Here is a 17,307-nt window from a genome sequence, read left to right as displayed (position 1 = left end):
CAAAAGCACTGTCATGATTTATTTAAATATAAATTCCTAAGTGCACCAATGTGAGAAAGGATGTCATTCAGAAAACTAGATACATTCAGTAATTTTTTTCAGTTCAATTCACTATCCTCTGCTCACACATTTAAATATGTTAAAACTTATTTTATTTTATGACTGCTTGCTTAATTTTCAGAGATAATTACTGCACACAAAACTATTTTAGGTATAATAACAACAGAATATCGTGGTTATCTCTCCATTTATTTGAAAATACATTATTCCAGGAAGACTCCTCCCGTGTCACATTTAATTGCCTTTGAAGATCCTGCCATTTGAATCTGTCTTCTGGAACATGCATTTCATCATTACTTTTTAGCCTTGTTACATCAATCACCACAACTGCTACAGAAGATTTCTGGGCTGTGAAGTGATAATTTGTTCCAGCGATATTAATGAGGCAAGCAGAGGTCTGGAGGGAGGTGACAGCCCATTGCTTTACAGACAGCAGCAGATTAAGGTGTTGCAATATACATAGTTTGAAACATATCACTGGAGCCTTCCAAATATTATTTGTTGCTTCTTAGGTTGTTGGTTTTTTTTTTTCCCCTCCAGTAGAACCCAGGCAGCCCATCGCAGCCCTCGCCATCACGCAGCATTGTGCACGGAAGCGGCAGCAAAGCTAGGTGCTTCAGGGCCACCGGGAGCGATGCAACAGAAGCAGAAAGAAATGATTTGTTGGTGCTGTGATGGCGTTCCCAGTATGCTGCTGCAGGAAGCAGTGCAGCTGGAAACAACAGATGGTCTGGGTTTAAATGGGAGCGAATCGACTATTTTAATACCCACACATCTCTAATTCAGTTCTACAAGTTTGATTTCTATGTTTTCTCAGATTATGGAGTGTTACAGGGCCGGTTTGACAGGCTTTATCCATATTACTGTTGCTATCAATGTTGCCAGCTAAAACCCTAATGTTGTACTATCTTTATCTGTGAACTCTGACTTCGCCATATGTGCACTTTCAGAAAAGCAGACCTGCTCTTTAAAACAAAGCTTCAACCAGAAATTTATATGAAATAAAATGCTATTCATTACAGGCCAGATGCTCCACCACCCTGAATAATTCATGATCACCTATTTAGCCTTTCCACTTCATGGTATACTTTCTGCAGGTACACATGGCTCTACACATACAATTTTAACTAAAAGGAAAAAGAAGTAGAGAGAACGCGTGTGAGAGAGAGAACACTTGTGAATCCTTTACATATATCCTTTTCATATAAATGCCTCAAGCTCTTAACTGATTTTTACATGAGAGCTACTTACAGGCTTTCTAAAGAATAATCCTAACCATGCATGATTTACATTTACACATTTTGACTCAAAGGAGGAGAGGAAAGAGGATATGGCCATCTGTGTAGTTTCAAAGCCTTCTGTGGATAACAGCTAGTGCTACCAGCTCTCCCAGTTACTAATGCCAGATTGAACCATTTGTAACTGGTGCATAGGGAATGGCTGGCTAAGAGCTGGAAGATAAGCTTCTAGAAAAAAAGACTGCATACAGTTTTTAAAAGCACATTTATCTTCCTGATGATTCATCTCCAGCAGAAACATAACATGGTAAAGATGAAGTATGAAATTTCTAGGAACTCTTGGTTTTTCAATACTATACGTTCAAGGTATTTGACTTTTGAACACGACACATTCTAAGACATACTTAACAGGTATGTTATATTGCAAATACTGCTGTGTATGTTTTACAGACCTAACAAAATATATATTCACTTGGAAATGAAAAGACTGGCTTCTTTTAAATGGCTGAAACTGGAAATTTGTTCAAGCATAATTAGCCCTTATGCTTTGGTAATAGAGGTCAGCAGCTGTTTAAAGTAGGATTTGACATCAACTAAAGCATATGGATGAAAATCCAAACTCTTTTTCTTGTTCAAAATACACCATTTAATTTGGCTCAACTCATGATGATTAGCAATATGTGCCCAAAGAAAAACGTACAACTGGAGCAGGCAGTGTTGGCTTGGGCAGAAGTGCAGGCACAGAAGAGAATCCAGAAGCTCATAAAGATGGCCTGCACACCCCATGCCAGCCTCCCACTAATGCTATTAGCTCTTCATTTTCATATGCGCTCAGACATATTAAGTAATCAGCCAACAAGAAACGTTTAACAATTACATATAAATAAATGAAAGAATTTATCTGTCTAAAATATCCAGAGCCCTGTCTTCCAAACTTTCTAGAAATAACATTTCAGGGATTTTATCTGTTATTTACACCTAAACATTACTAAAAGCAGTTAGATAAAAATACGCATTTGAAGAAGAAAGCCAAACTGCTCTGACTCATCGTTTAGAAGAATATGCAATCAAATGCATTGCCAAATCCAAGGCTTATATAGTTACTGAACTCTAAGCATCAAAGAATGCTGCAGCTCAAGAAGTATGATAGAGATTTTAACATTAAGCCATAGCCCTTTTCAGTAGCTGTCTTAATAGAAGACAAATCAAAAACCCACACCCTGTTATCTTAACACTGCTGTAGTAACTTCATGCTTCAAGGTGATTTAACTGAAGACAATTGGAAAATAGGAATTCAGTGGCATGAACTTTAAAACTTCAGCACTGGATTGTGTGAAGTTTTAAAAAGAAAGCAAACATTTCCTTTCATCCAATTTCCTCGCATTTCCTCATTTTGTGTACTGAATATTCACGTGTAATGCTTCTCCAAGACAAACAAAACCCCCACATCCCAACGGAGCATGTCCACGCCTCCTGCTAGCACGCAAGCATCTCCTGTCCAGTTACTGTCTGCAAGTTGGATGATCTGATAACACCAGGCAGACAGACACCTCCCAGAGCACAGTCCCTATGTTGTGATATAATAATGGCATATTTGCTCACAGCTTTTCCTGCTTCTACAGGAAGTGACTGCAAACTTACTTCTCTGTGTGCCACTATTTCTAGTGCTGATGCTGGTACAACGGAGCACACAGAATCTCTGCCTGTGGTCACAGGTGTACAAGTTCACTTGTGCTTCACTTCCAGGTTTGATTTAGCTGGACCTCTATCAAAACCTTGCCTTGGGGCTCTTGACAAAAATCCTTTTATGTTTCCAGGCCACAGTGTTATGATATAAAAATGCAAACATCACCAGTTCTACACAGCCCTCCTCTTGCTCTTCCTAAGAAACTGGTAGAAACAAAATAGGCCTTAGTACCTCTTTACTTTCACTATTAACACATTCATATAACTCTCACATAAAAGTTACCTATTTTTTCTAATGCGCCTTTCATTAAACACAATCTAGTGAGCCTCTTAATTACAGATTCTTCTTCATCTATTCAAATAACGAATCAAATTTTGGAAAAACTGCTTTGCACTGTAGCTCACTTCTAGTTAATTTAAAACCCCACGATACTCTATTCTTTGACTGTCAGTTTGAAAAGCACAATAAGCTAACCAGATCTTTCTTCTTTCTTAATAGGACTGAGTGTTTGCATGAAATATGTAGAAGAGAGGAAAACAGGCTCTTACTTTTTCCCCTTTGGATTTCTCAGCTAGGGAGAATACGCTTACTGAACGGTTTGAAGAATATCAAAGTAAAAACCTAAACCTTCAGCTGCATAATACAGTCATTTTCAGAGGGTACTATTTCATGGTGTGCTGCATGTAACAATATTAAGATGTACTTAGAGCGGCACTGCTATTCACCACTGGTTTGAAGGCACAGTAAAGAAACAGACGTGAACATACAACAGAGAAATTTAATTTGCCTAATTCTGAGAATTTGCCAGCATGAATTCACGTCCGGATTCAAGAATCAGCATGGCTTCTAGGCAACTGATGCCTGTTTGTTTAAGGGGGGAAAAAAAAGGGGGAACAAGGGAGGAGCAAATGCCCCAAACAACTCCTCCTCCCCCATATTAGACCTATTATTCTACAAGATACATTCAAATCAAAGTCACTGCTTCCAAAATTCAATATATGAAGAATTTTGATATATACAAATTTGTAAGAATTCAAGTGGCTTAACGTGTTGTAAAAAGATGTTTTGTAAGAATGTGTTTTGTAAAGGACTGCTGCAGTACAAAGAAACAAACAGTGTATTGGATTAAGAGACATTCCACATACATTCACTCAGCGTGCTGGGACAGACACCCTCAAACAGGAAAGTGACATTCAAAGATTCCCATAATGATAATTACAAAAAAAAAAAAAGATTGTGGGAAGGTGGGGGGGACTTGTTACTAGCTCATATAATGGCTGCTATAAAAGGCTGTTACTTAAGGCTGTTCGTATGTGTTGGTCTTTCTGAAGCTGAAAAAAGGACTGCTTTCCTAGCTAGCTGCAGTATGGTTGTTCACTAGCATATATGATTAGCCACCAAATTAGCATCGCAGATGTTTCCAGAAGAGCAAAACTATGTATCTGCAAAGTGGAGTTTTCCAATCTTTTGTTCAGGCTGAAGCAGAACTCTCATCACAAGTGAAGGTTAGTAGTTGCATTCAAGTACGCGAATTAAATCTTCTTAAAGTACTAATTTTTTATTAATCCACATTAGAGTTAATATTTTAGGAAATAAGGCTTTAATTTTTACCGCTCAGCTGCAATATCTTAGTCTAACGTAGCACTGTGCGTGGTGTTACAGATACGAGGACTTCCACTCAGAGGAATGCCAAAATAATAAAACAGATGTTTTAAACAATTTTTTGATCCTTGCAATTTTCATATCATTCCTCAGAACTAACGCAAAAATATGCACAAAATTATGACAGCTCTTCACACTATACAACAGAAGGCCAAATGCTGAAACTACAGCTAGCAGAACACAATCCCATTCCTAAGCATTCTTTTAAAGGATCTAGCTACTCACTGAGTAATGTGGTTTTTTTTGTTTTTTACAGATAAGCAGAGACTCAAGCATGTTTCCTCCATGCAGCATTTAAGATTTGTTTAGTCTAAAAGAAAACTGATGTTTTTACAATACACAACTTCACAACACAACATAAGCATATTTTGCCTCCCCAAAGCACTCTATATTAGATTGTACTGCACTGTACAAACCCATGTTCACCCACTACTGTTTCATTATTGCTGTTGCTAGCATAAAAGCCTGAGAAGAACCTTAAAACTTCACCCTGGAGCCAGGGCACTGGGGAGCAATCGCAGCTGGGAGGAGCAGGAAAGTGTAAACACGAAACCCTGGAGTCTCCTGTCGTCTGGCCTCATAGCAGAGGGCTTCAACTGCTGTTTTGGAGCATTTGTTTTTGCTGTTTTATTTATGGATTACTTACATTAATCCATAAATAAAAATAAATAGATGATGAGTCCAGTATTTCATTTCAAGAAAAATCCCATTTTTAATTAGAAGAGTCACATTCAGGTCTTCAGGAATAATTCATTTTAACTTAGAAAGCTTAGAAACTTTTGGATTAGATGAGAACATCTGAAAAGGTCGGTTTCTACATCAGAATTTCCAACAACCCAATGCTTGGTGCAGGACAGAGCACAGCCTCGCTGCGAGCACCGCCTAGGCTTCCCACATCTTGAGTTTGCCAAACAATTCAACCATTCTCCAGGACCTGCTTTAACATTCAGGAGTGACGGTAGTAATTCAACAGGTGTGGGAAGTTTAGAAACTGGAAAGCAAAACATCAGCTTCTCCTACCTTCAAATCTAACACGAACCTCACCTCTTTAATAACAGAGCAGTTTAAATCACCAATGCACAACAACGAAACATTTGATATTTTTTAAAATGCAAGAAGTTTCTTAATCTAAGAATACTACAGAAAAAACACTTTTCTTTGAACAACTTTTTTTTAGTACGCTCATTATGATGTGAGGACAATAAAGAAGATTTCACACGTCGTCTTACAATCACTACGAGAAGATTAACAGGAATGTTCTTTTCCTAAAGACAAACAATTCACCTGTAGAAGTTTGTTTAGAATATGGTTTAAGGAACTATTCTTTATGAGAAAGCACAGTGAGATATATATGAATTAAGAACAGTCCTAATTATCTTCTGCTGAAGTAAATACTTATGAAAGCTTTACGCACCATATGCATTGAAAGGAAACAGCCTTTTATCATACCCTTTCATTACAGAGGGGGAGATTTTGGAAAAATACGATGTCTGCAAGAATGCAGAGAGAAAATACTGCTGTATATTCTCTTCAGTCAAAGGGATGGCTAATCTAGCAGCTGCTGGTTTTCACCAAAATCTAAGCCGATAACATCTTTCAAAAACAAATCTTACGCCGAAGCACAGCATACACGTGCAAAGCATTCCAACCCACCTCTTATCTTCATTTCCAGCCACTTCCCGCAACACTGAGGTTCTGCGTGAAGATGAACATTATTACAGCATGTAACAATAATCACTCCTTCCTCTGCATCCCACTTCACTAACAGCGATACACTCGGCTATACAGTAAAGCTACATACAGCCAATAAAGCCAGACATTAAGTATCACCTATAAGAAGACAGTAACACCTTTCACTCACTGAAGGTAGAGCTAATGGAGATGCATGTTCACTTTTCCTTTGCCATCTTACAGCAGACTTCAAACAGACCAAGGAGTAGTGACATATGAGGGCACTCATATGTCTGGTCCTTGTATGTTCTGGTCCTTGTATGTTCTAACCAGCACTTCAGTGACCCAGAGTTCAGGAGCGGGGCAAAAAACAAACCAAGACAAAACACGCACGTTTTTACCAGAAAATGTTTCAGGTCTCATTGTTAACACATTAACAGAAATATTTAGATACATAAATAACTTGGCTTCCAGATATGACTGACTTAAAAGAATGGAAGATTATTATGATGTCTTTCTTAGCTTAGTCTCTTAGCTGGCATACACACAAGAATAAATAGTTTCAAATGCAAGTTTCTTCTCAAATCTATTTCTGAAAATCTACTTTAATTAACTCCACTCTCTGTGCAAAATCTCTGTGCAAAAAAATACTACTCTTTATTAATAAACATCTTAATCATGGACTAGTACAATGATAAGAAACAAGAAGAACATTGCCACCTAGCTGTTTCTGCAGTGACCATATAAGATGGCATGTTCAGCTCAAGTCTCTCAAGTACTTCAGAGAAAGAATGGTCCGAATCACCTGTATGTGAAGGGCTCCCCAACAACATGGAGCAGGAGTCAGCCCCTGACACTTTTACCTTGCAGCTGGCAACAAAATACGTGCAACAAAAGCCTTTTCATAAAAGTGATTCAATACAGTCATGATTCGGTGTCTGACACCATTATTTTTTATGAGATCTCAGCACAAAGTCAAACAGACTATTGTACAGGTATATATACAGGTATTTTAACTTAACAGCACAATGAAATTCATGCAAAATCTAGAATATCCTTGGATGGGATACCCATCTGTCTGTAAATAATGCAATACTGACGGACAGATCTGTTTCTTCAAAATCTATTTCCTGCTTTCTTGCTCTAAATGTATTTAACTAGGGTTACATTTGAAAAGAAGTCCCTGCACAATTTACAGAATGCAGCTGGCTCCATACCTGCAGCACAGCTCCCCAGAACACTCAGAACGATGCATCCCAGCTGGAACGTGACATCTCAGATGCCCACACTGGTATTTTTGGGTGGGCAGCTGTAAGAAGCAATGCAGTGGAAGGGCATCCTACCCCTGTCCTGCGTGAGAAGAAGTCAGCACAGAGCTCCTCAGGGCACTGCTGGGCTGCAGCCTGCAGCTCACACCTTCCTCCAGCGTTCAGTAGCTTCTCTGAAGCTCCTCAACCTAACATGCTCCATGTAGGGAGCTGCGGCACCAAGTAAACCACCAGAAAACTGGATAAAGCTTCTGTACTGCTGCAAGGCTTCAGACACGAACTGATCCTCTAATCCTATGAAAATTTCTATCGCTTTCAATCTAGAATGCTGCCATTCTCTGAGGAATGGACCTAGGCTGTCTCCTGTTAGGAAATGAGATGTGACAACACACCAAGTCCATTACAACCCGGTGTGGGTGACTGCCCAGCGCTGCGCTCTCTGTCTGCAGCAGCCATCTTGCTGCCCAGCCCACAACACTGCCAGGCCATGAGGTGAACGCAAGCTGCAGGTTTTCTGATGCGGAGCCACCTGCCCTCCCCAGAAGGCCCCATGGGCGCAGCCACCAAAGGAGGGCCACTGGCCCTGTGATGCCCATGGGCACCTTCATTTGAGGCCTGCACCCCCCAACGTGACGTGCTCGTGTCCCCTTACTGTGCGCCAGCCAAACACAACCCATTTAATACCGCACGTTCATTACAATCTAGCAGGAAATAACTATTCCACAGAGGAGGGTTGGGGAGGATATAGAATACTTTACACTTCATTTGAAACACAGTAAAATAGAATATTGACTAGGACTATGTCCATTTATTATAGGTCCAGCTAATTACCAACTCTTCTCGAGCCAGGGCACTGAAGACCTCTCAGCTGTGCTGCTTCATTAGCCTGGCACTGCAGCATGAGTTTGAGCCACAAAGAGGACACGTGTCTATACTGCATTCAGAAGTACACGTGAACTTGGCAAAACCTGATTATTACATGCAAATGGCAGAAATAATTATTCCAGATAAAGATGACATTTCCACAATAAATGAGTATGAAAACAATCAATTTGCCCAGAATTAGTAAAAATGAGAATTAACTCAGCTGCTGTAGGTATGCCAAACATCTAGTTATACACAGTAACTGATAATCACCTTGATTCGCTTACAGAGATAAAAACAGAAATTATATAGAAATTAAAGATCTTAATATACACAACTTTTAATAACTTTTGTACAAATGGATAGCAATATTGTACCAAATAAGGTGAATTCCACCAAATAAGAAGTAAAAAAATACACAAAAATACAGTGGATTCTTTTTCCTAAATAGGAAATTGAAGTGGCCTAGGCCAATGAAGGCAAGAGCTCTGCTTTAAGCTGCCTAAAGAAAAGTACTAATTAGGAAGAAACGCACACACCAGCGATTAGTGCTGATGTATTTGGCGATCGAACACATGAAGAACTTGAAAACATACACAAGTAAAAATGAAGGCACTCAGTGTAACTATTTATCACAAGTGCAAACTTCTTTTAAAGAAAACAGCACTTTTTTTCTCCTCAATTGAATGAGAATTTATACCTTAATCAGTGGAAGATTACATATATCATCAGTAGTATTTAGTGTAATTATCTTCAGTTATTATTTGTTAGTGGCTCAATCTCTGGAAAGCTTAGCCTGCAATACAGAAAACGCACACAACCACACATCCCAAATTTTAGTTAGTCTTCTCCCACCAGCGCTTACACCACTTTTTATTTATAAGTTTGTCATTCATGTTAGCCATCAGATATTTCCTTCTGCGCTTATCAGACATGAAGTCAGGGTAATAACTTAGCCAAAGAAAAGAGACTTCGACTGCATTAGTTCATCCGTTCCAGTATTCCCTTATCTCTGTCCCACGATTACTGAGTTTATTGAGTTAAACTTGGTTGAAATTATTCAAAGAATCTGAAATTGTCCAATCAGATACCCAGAAATGCCATGAAAAAAACCTCCCAGCTGGATATGAGACAAGTCTGTGCGGTGCTCTCACACCTACCTCCCCTCTTTGGCCAGTTTGACAAACATACATTTGGAGCAGCCACAAAAACCACTGTCGCATCTGGCACGTCAGGGCCACGACAGCTGAAGGACAGCAAAAGAGCAAGGAGTCCCTGGAGGCCTCAGGAAGAAACTCAGATTGCTCTCGCCTATTTTTATGATGAAAAAAGGATCATAGAGAGTAGATTTGGCAGCATCAGCTATAACAGAGGATTCAACATAGCCTTCAGGAAATCACTCCTATTTCTTTTGTCTTTAGAAAGAACAAATTTTAAAAATGGATTAAACTGTGCTTAGCTTTCTGCTTCAAGGTGAGATATTCATAGGTTCAGAGCACTGAGCAAGCGTCACATGTGGCACAACCCACAGCCTCTCCTCCCTCAAAAGAAGCGCCTACCTGTTTTAAAAGGATACAGAAAAAAACACGCATATGGAAATTTATGCCTGCAATATGTTTCAGACAACTATATTTGTAGATAATGAATATATATACACAAATATTTACATATAAAACATTTTCAACCAAAACAATGCAAAGAACATCATGGTTTAAACTTCTTTCCAACACGGAGGAAAAAGATGGTCACAAAACATAATCTGACACACACTACTCTCATAACTGTCACCAAATTATATTTGTTAAATCTTTAGGACCATCCATGTATTGTTACTGATTCTGAGTTTCTCTAGGCCGCGTGCACTTGTTTCTTAGAATCATGTTGAGCTGATTCTGTCTAAAAGTAAGGAAAAATTTCAGAGGCTTAAAAATGCAAATAATCTAAATCTAATGTAAGTGAACAGAGAAAACAGGATTCGCCGTATGAATCCTAATCCTTCCCTCCATGAAACACTGCATAAAACTCCTGTTACATTTTACTATGTAGCTAAAAAGGCGGGGAGGGGAGAGGATGAGACAAAGGGATGCTCTTATGTTTAACTGAATTTATGAAACAAAAAAGGAAACAAACATCAGGTATAAAGAATTATAGTAATCTCATTCTATAAAAACAGTATTATTGCACACACAAAATGGAGAGAAATAGGAGCTGAGAGATGCTAGTAAGCAAACAAACAGAAGGCTAATGAGAAAGCGGGCCATTGTCACTTGTATAATGTACATTTAAAAGCTGAAAAAGACTGAGAATACCTTTCACAGTTCTGTAGGAGGGCTTTTGCTAATTAAAAGTGAGCCAACATCTTCACCAAAGTCTGCCAGAAAACAGAACTATTTACTACTTTACCAAATATTTTTTTAATTAATTTAGTTTTTTTTAAATAGGAAATTCAATCTAGAAGATGACAACTGCTTCGCATTTGTGCCCACAAATTTCAGTTCTAAGATGCAAGTAGTAACAGTAGTTTAGTAAGTCAATTCCCTCTTCTCTTTTACATCATATTTAACCCAATGTAAATGCATCCTTTCTTCACTTTATGAAAAAGTAATACTTGCATTCAAGATGTACACAAATCCTTATTTTCTTCTTAGCTTAAAAAAAGGCTGTTACATTACATTCTTTTTCCTCTAAAACTAGGAAATAGGAATGGAACTCCATACGAAGAACACTGCTTTGCTAAAATTTAAGCCTTTCGAATTGTAATGTGAGGGTCAGAACGGACCACAGACTAGGTCATTTCTACAGAAATAGAAAAATGAGGTGTGGGTGAACACGCAGGAAAAGTATAAACCCTTTCCTCCTGCGTCATCCAAATTTCTGCTTCAAAATCACTACAATTTATAGGGGGAAAAAGTCACAGGAACCAGATATACCTTGTGGGAAAATGACAGATCAGACTTTTTGGAAAAAAAAATCTGATGAAAAGACACAGAAAAGAGAACAAGTAAGTGCAGTAATTAAAGCATTCCCCAAATCCTCCAAGATTGGGTGTGCAGAAGTTTATGTGAACGGATCTCTCGTGAATACCTTGGCCATGGTGGAAATGCCCTGTCCCTGGGTGCTCTCTCGCTGTGCCACCACCCTGGCCAGGGTCACTGCAGTGCCAGCACTCCATGCCCTGTAGCAACTTCAGTTTTTTTCCCTTAAATGAACACAGTCAACACAGCCCACAGGGCTGGGGTACAAGCCACACTTGGCAGAGCTCTAGCTACAGCTCCTCTTCAAGATTTGACTGCGACCAGCAACACAACCTACCTTATCCAGCACTTTACCAAGAGCAGAAACAGTCCTGGAGTTCGAAGAAGGAGTCAATGTGCATGCTGGGGAATTTAAAAACTGATGATCTAAGTCAGTCCAACGTATCTTTTGTGCTACTTTGCCTGTACCTACATTTGTAAAGGCAGCAGACAGATACGCTGGATAGCATTTCAGAGATTCACAGAGTCCAAAGCAAGCATCTGGATTTCTTTTGACATCTACTGATTTAAAGATAACGGTTCTTAGCGATACTGTCACTAACTAAAAGAAAACACTACTGAAAAATCAGGCCCCCAATATCACTTGGTATTTATTATTCATACATACTGTAGCCAGTAACCAACAAACAGCACTGTTCAACACTTGCACAAAAGTTTACCTGAATTAAAAGGCAAAGCGTAAAGCATGGAAAAGTTCACCTTTATGATGGAGCTTAAGCACAAGTGATGCATAAAAATAATACCAGGATGACTCAAAAAGAGAGTGTAAATGACATTTATCTTTGCTGGGTGGTACATTTATTTTAAAGTTGAATATTATGACAGCTGAAAATAAAGACTGCATCCATTTCCAAATGATGCTGAAAAATCACTTCAGCTTTTATGTTGTTATAAAATCGATATACCAATCATTTCACAGTAACACTGCACTCAATTTGGTACCAATGCCAACTATATTACTCATGTTAAATATATCAAAGTATACACTTTGTGATCACTAACTTTCACTATTTAACAGAAGTATATCCAGAGCCAATGGATAGCCAGAGTTTGAATACTGAAATGCAAAGCTTATTACATTCTAGAAGAAATGATGAAGCACTTCTACAGACTGCCCTGGTCCTCCACTGTGAAAGTGCCCTGTGAGCAGCAAAGTCAACCCTTGAAGAAAAAGAGCAGCTCTATTTGGAATCTTCCCTTGACATCTCCAAAGTTCTTGAACAAAATACTAAACGACAGATAATTTTTAAAAGGCAGGTAGGTGCCTAATTCCCATTCCCCTATGTGATTCTTACCCTTTCTGTAAGTAACTTGCACAGAACAGTATGACTGGAATCCAATTCAAATTCTGAACACTCCAACAGCTCATTAGCATTTGTAAAGAACACTAAGCTTATCAAAGAAGAGTTGCCACAGTTGAAAATGCAAAATATTACTGTTAATAAAGCAACACAGCTCTCTAATGAGTAGCAATAAAAACACAGAATAAAAAGGAATCTCATCTACAGGAATCTCAAATACAAGCAGAAGTGTTAGAAGAGACAAATTACAAATCATTTAGTAGTTCTTGCTTTTCCAAAGATTTTCAACACACGGATTTGTTGTATTCCATTGCAAAGTGGAAGTAATTTCCCTTCCTGTTAAGGAGAGCTTCTTGCTCAAATTGATTTATACATTGAGTAGAACGTGGGGGAGAAAAGTATACAAAATACCCAAAAAGCCAAGCTTTGAAAAGCTGCCAGTACAGCCATAAGAGCACAAATAAAAAACGGCAGTGAAAATTTAGGATTAATAATATAGTAAGATAGAGAAGAAGGCAATTAAGTGGATAACTGCAGAAAGAAGTGTAAAAATTAATGGAAAAAAAAATTTGACAAGATGGAGGAGGACAGACATTTAGCAAGGCTTGCTCCTCACAGTCACTATTACGGCTCTGAAATTGTTCCTTACATGTGCCTTCCTAGATCTTCCTCAGTATAACCGCATGAGAATCATCTAGAGTATTCCTTCATACAAGTTGGAGCTAGGCCTTAGTTCAAGCGCTAACACGTGAGTAAGCATTACCACACAACCTCTAGAAGCACCTTTCCAGTTCTAGCAGAAAGTCCAAATGAGCAGCTGTAAACTGGTTTTGTAATGCCCGTGCAGTCTCCTTCATTGTGAAGTGAGAAATAACAGTGCCAGGCCCCTGCAAGACAGCAAATTCTATCTGCACTCTTAGAAGCCTCTGGTATCAAAACAGCAAAAAGGAAGAAAAATAAGTTTCAAGGTCCAGGATAGCCTTATTTATACCCTGTAGGATTTCATCCCATGGGAGGAATAAGTGCAATTCAGATAACAGTTAAATTTGCTTCAAGACCCATAATGCAGCAATTACACAATGCACTAGAATCCTGGAATCAGAAATCCTAAGTACGATGGCTGTGCAGAAGCGATGCTTTGGAAGCAGGCTTTAAACACAGCACAGTGCTTCCTGGCCTGCTCCATGCCATGGCAGTGTTAGTTAAGAGGTGCTTGCCGCAGGGCAGGGCTCACATTGAAGTTGAATAGAAAGGTGTAAAGACCAGTCAGGACAGATCACAGGGTTGAAGAAAGGCTTAGAAAACCAGAGGAAGAGGGAGCTGGGAAAACCTCAGAGCTGCGAATCCCAGAAACGCACAGAGCAAAAAAATCAGCGATTCATCCTTTTAAAGTGAACTACGTGAATAATTTCAGAACAGTCAAGATAGTTGGTGATTAAACAGAAGCAAATTCCGGTAATGATGGGACAGGTATGTAACAACACTCCTGGCTGGGTATTTCCTCTGCTGGATGTGTAGATAACATGTGGTAAGATAAGCTCAAGGTTTGGCATTGAAAGCATCCATGGAGCGTGCAAAATACCAGCTGCTAAAGAATAATGGGAATAATACCAGCGACCCTCAGAACACAAAGTATATTTTTTAAGATAATTAATTTCATGGTTTTTCTTTTTTTAAATAATTTGCATCAATTTGAGAACTGTGAGCTGCAGCATGTTGCACACCACATAAAACCAAGAGTGGCATGAAGGTCTGCAGAAGTTATAGCTATTTGCTTGCTGTACCTCTCACACAAGCTACTACTCCGTGCCTGAAGGCTGCAAATATGTATTTTTCTCCTCTTATCTAAACCTGAGAAATATACTGACATTCTTTTACTTTAGAATAAAAAGGTGAAAGTCTATTGCCTCAAGAACTATGCAGATAAGTCTTACCATCAAAATTCCTTTAGAAAAGGGGCTTTAAATGCCAGTCAGTCACCTTATCGCTTCAAACTGCAGCTTCAGTTCTATCGGGCAACTTGAAAAGATGAAATTGTACCGCAGCAACCAAACTCCCCAACTCTTTGCTGTTTGTTTATTGTTAATAAATGCTCAGAACTACTCGTTGCTAAGTTCCCTTCACTCGTTCCACAGACAGCTTGGAACCTTTTACTATGGAAACAATTTTTATCTGACATCCATTGAGGTTCTTTTGTCTGTTTAACTGCACAAGGGGAATGAACTGCTTTTAATTAATTTTTTCAGTGAGATAAAATACCAGTCAAGTATCTACAGTATCCAGAATTCAAACTGACAACTGTCATCTTGAACGCCACTTTGTAAAAGTCACTAATCTCTGGAAAAATTATAGTTTTTAGCCAATGATATCTGCCCTTAGATTTATCACTTAAAAATAAATGCTTGCTTTTTTAGAGGTATATTCTCTAAACGTCTGTCTTTATATTCTATAAATATACGTTTGTTCAGAGCAAGGATGTATTAACGACAGGATACGCACATTAAATGGAGCCCTGGTGGGTCTGCCACCACCTCTGCAGTCAACTGAGAAGTAGTTAAGTCACTGGAATACAATAATCCCGATTCCTGGAAAAGAATTGCCCACGGACCTTCAGGAAAAGTTGTTCCAAGAGCTTATTACTTCTACAGAGCATTCATATGCTCTTTTTGCTCCATTTAGAAGCAAAGCCTTCATCTAATAGCAAAATCACATGCTGACTGTATCTTTAAGTAAGCGATGCTGCTTCAGAAACCTAGCAGGGCAAAAACCTAAGCAGTGCAAAACCACTCATATATCAATGTGCAGCAGAACCTGAGGATCCTGCAACCTCAGGATCTGCTCCTGTTCCGCTTGAAGATCTATCTGACCACCATTTGCTTGGACCTGTGCTACCTGCCGATGGTGCCTGTTCATCGAGGAGGGCTTCAGGGATCTTCTCAAGAGAACAATCCCATGGCAGGGAGAACATTATGCTGCCAAGGTGAGGGAACAGCTCCCCAGAGCTGCAGACCAAGGAGCAGAGGCAGATACAACAGTGCTGTTTTCTTTTCTCCATTAGCTACATTTACCAGAAGGACAAAAGTGAGTTTGGATATATTCTGGGAACGCTTAGAGACTGGATGCAATAAACTGCACTTCAGGGAGCATCATCTCAATATTTCCCAAAACAGGAGAGTTATTTCTGCAAGCAAGAAACAAGAGATCTTTTTTTCTACTAATTCTGTCACTGTTGTCCCTCGGGCCTATACAGCCTATCTACTGTCTCATTTTAGCTTTATATTCCCCCAGAAACATAATCTTTCTGAAACAGTGCCCTTTTCTGCCCTTCTTTTTAAATATACAAATCTCACTTAGCATAAAGAAAAGTGAGAATCTCAAAATATTTAAAAGATCTAAGACAGTAATTTGTTTAAATGGTCATAGTTTTTAGGAAGTACTGTTTATCAAAGAGCTCTACCTAAATACCTCGGGTAGCCACAATTCAGTTTTCCCTACCAGGAATGAACCACGAATTTTGACTCACACATGCCAGGATGTTCAGCAGCCACGATAACGGTGCAGAGCAGAGCTCCCACTCTGCTCTGCAGACAAAGCAGATACCACACTTAAGTTTTTGTCCCTAGGAGCTGAAACCATAACAGAAGACAAGCTTTGTTAACAGTTTATGGAAATAACCTTTTAAAAGTTTGCATACAACACAATTATGTCCTAAAGTGTTTTGATTTAAATTTCCTCTAGTTGTAATCTTCTTCATGGTACATATTGTCATCTTCTCATCTATTAACAGTCTTCTAGTCCCGCAGCCCTTCAGTGCTGGCACACTAAGTACTTCAGCTTTGGAAGGGCATTTTGCTCAAATGCTAACGAACAGCTTTCGTTAATAGGAGTGATACCATTAAGTCTTCTACTGCCACGATCTGCAGACAGCAGGCATCAAGAACACATTTCTGACCCCAGGCAAAGCAACAGAGATGAACTGAGAAAAGAACTTGGAGGTTTATTTCTTAATTACAATGAGGTGCCTGCAAATTCAGGGCATGATAGTCTTGAATTGATCCATTCATCCCCAGCGTTGGAAATGAATATTTAAGTGGTTGCTGGGTATCAGTTTATAGCATGTATAGATTTACTGGAGTGTGCCACACACTCTATTTGAAAAATTCTTCATTTCCACTTCTAATTTATTTTCAACTTCACCACTTATAGGACTGCCATTATTATATTTTTTTTCTGAGGACTACTGTTATTTAGTCTTGAATTCATGCTCCAAATAACAATGCAGAAAGTAGCTAACAGATCCGCACTCCCCCGTCAAACTCCCTTGTACTCTTCACATGAAATCTGTGGAGCAGGTCATACTTCATTCAGAACAAACAGAACTCCTGCAGACACCAAAATGTGTTTTTTTTCCCCTCAAAAAGCAGAGCAACCTCAGCTGAAGATGGATAAGGTATCCACCGTGCCCTTGTAGCTTTCCCTCTAAGAGAGCACAAAAGGCAAAAAGAGGCTCAGGAAACCTCA

The 17,307-nt window shown here is 39.0% G+C and overlaps 1 protein-coding gene across 1 annotated transcript in view; it reads right to left on the bottom strand.

The window, feature by feature from the left end:
* The window catches only part of TENM1 (teneurin transmembrane protein 1), a 299,751-nt gene extending 284,880 nt beyond the window's left edge, over positions 1–14,871 (bottom strand). Inside the window, exon 1 of the mRNA XM_021406358.1 lies at positions 14,721–14,871. The gene's annotated coding sequence lies outside the window, so the exon portion shown is untranslated. The remainder of the gene's footprint in view (positions 1–14,720) is intronic.

This window comes from Numida meleagris, chromosome 8, assembly GCF_002078875.1.
Source record: "Numida meleagris isolate 19003 breed g44 Domestic line chromosome 8, NumMel1.0, whole genome shotgun sequence".
NCBI classification, from domain to species: domain Eukaryota; kingdom Metazoa; phylum Chordata; class Aves; order Galliformes; family Numididae; genus Numida; species Numida meleagris.
The sequence above is the reverse complement of the archived record's forward strand: the minus strand, read 5'-3'. Positions and strand labels throughout refer to the sequence as shown.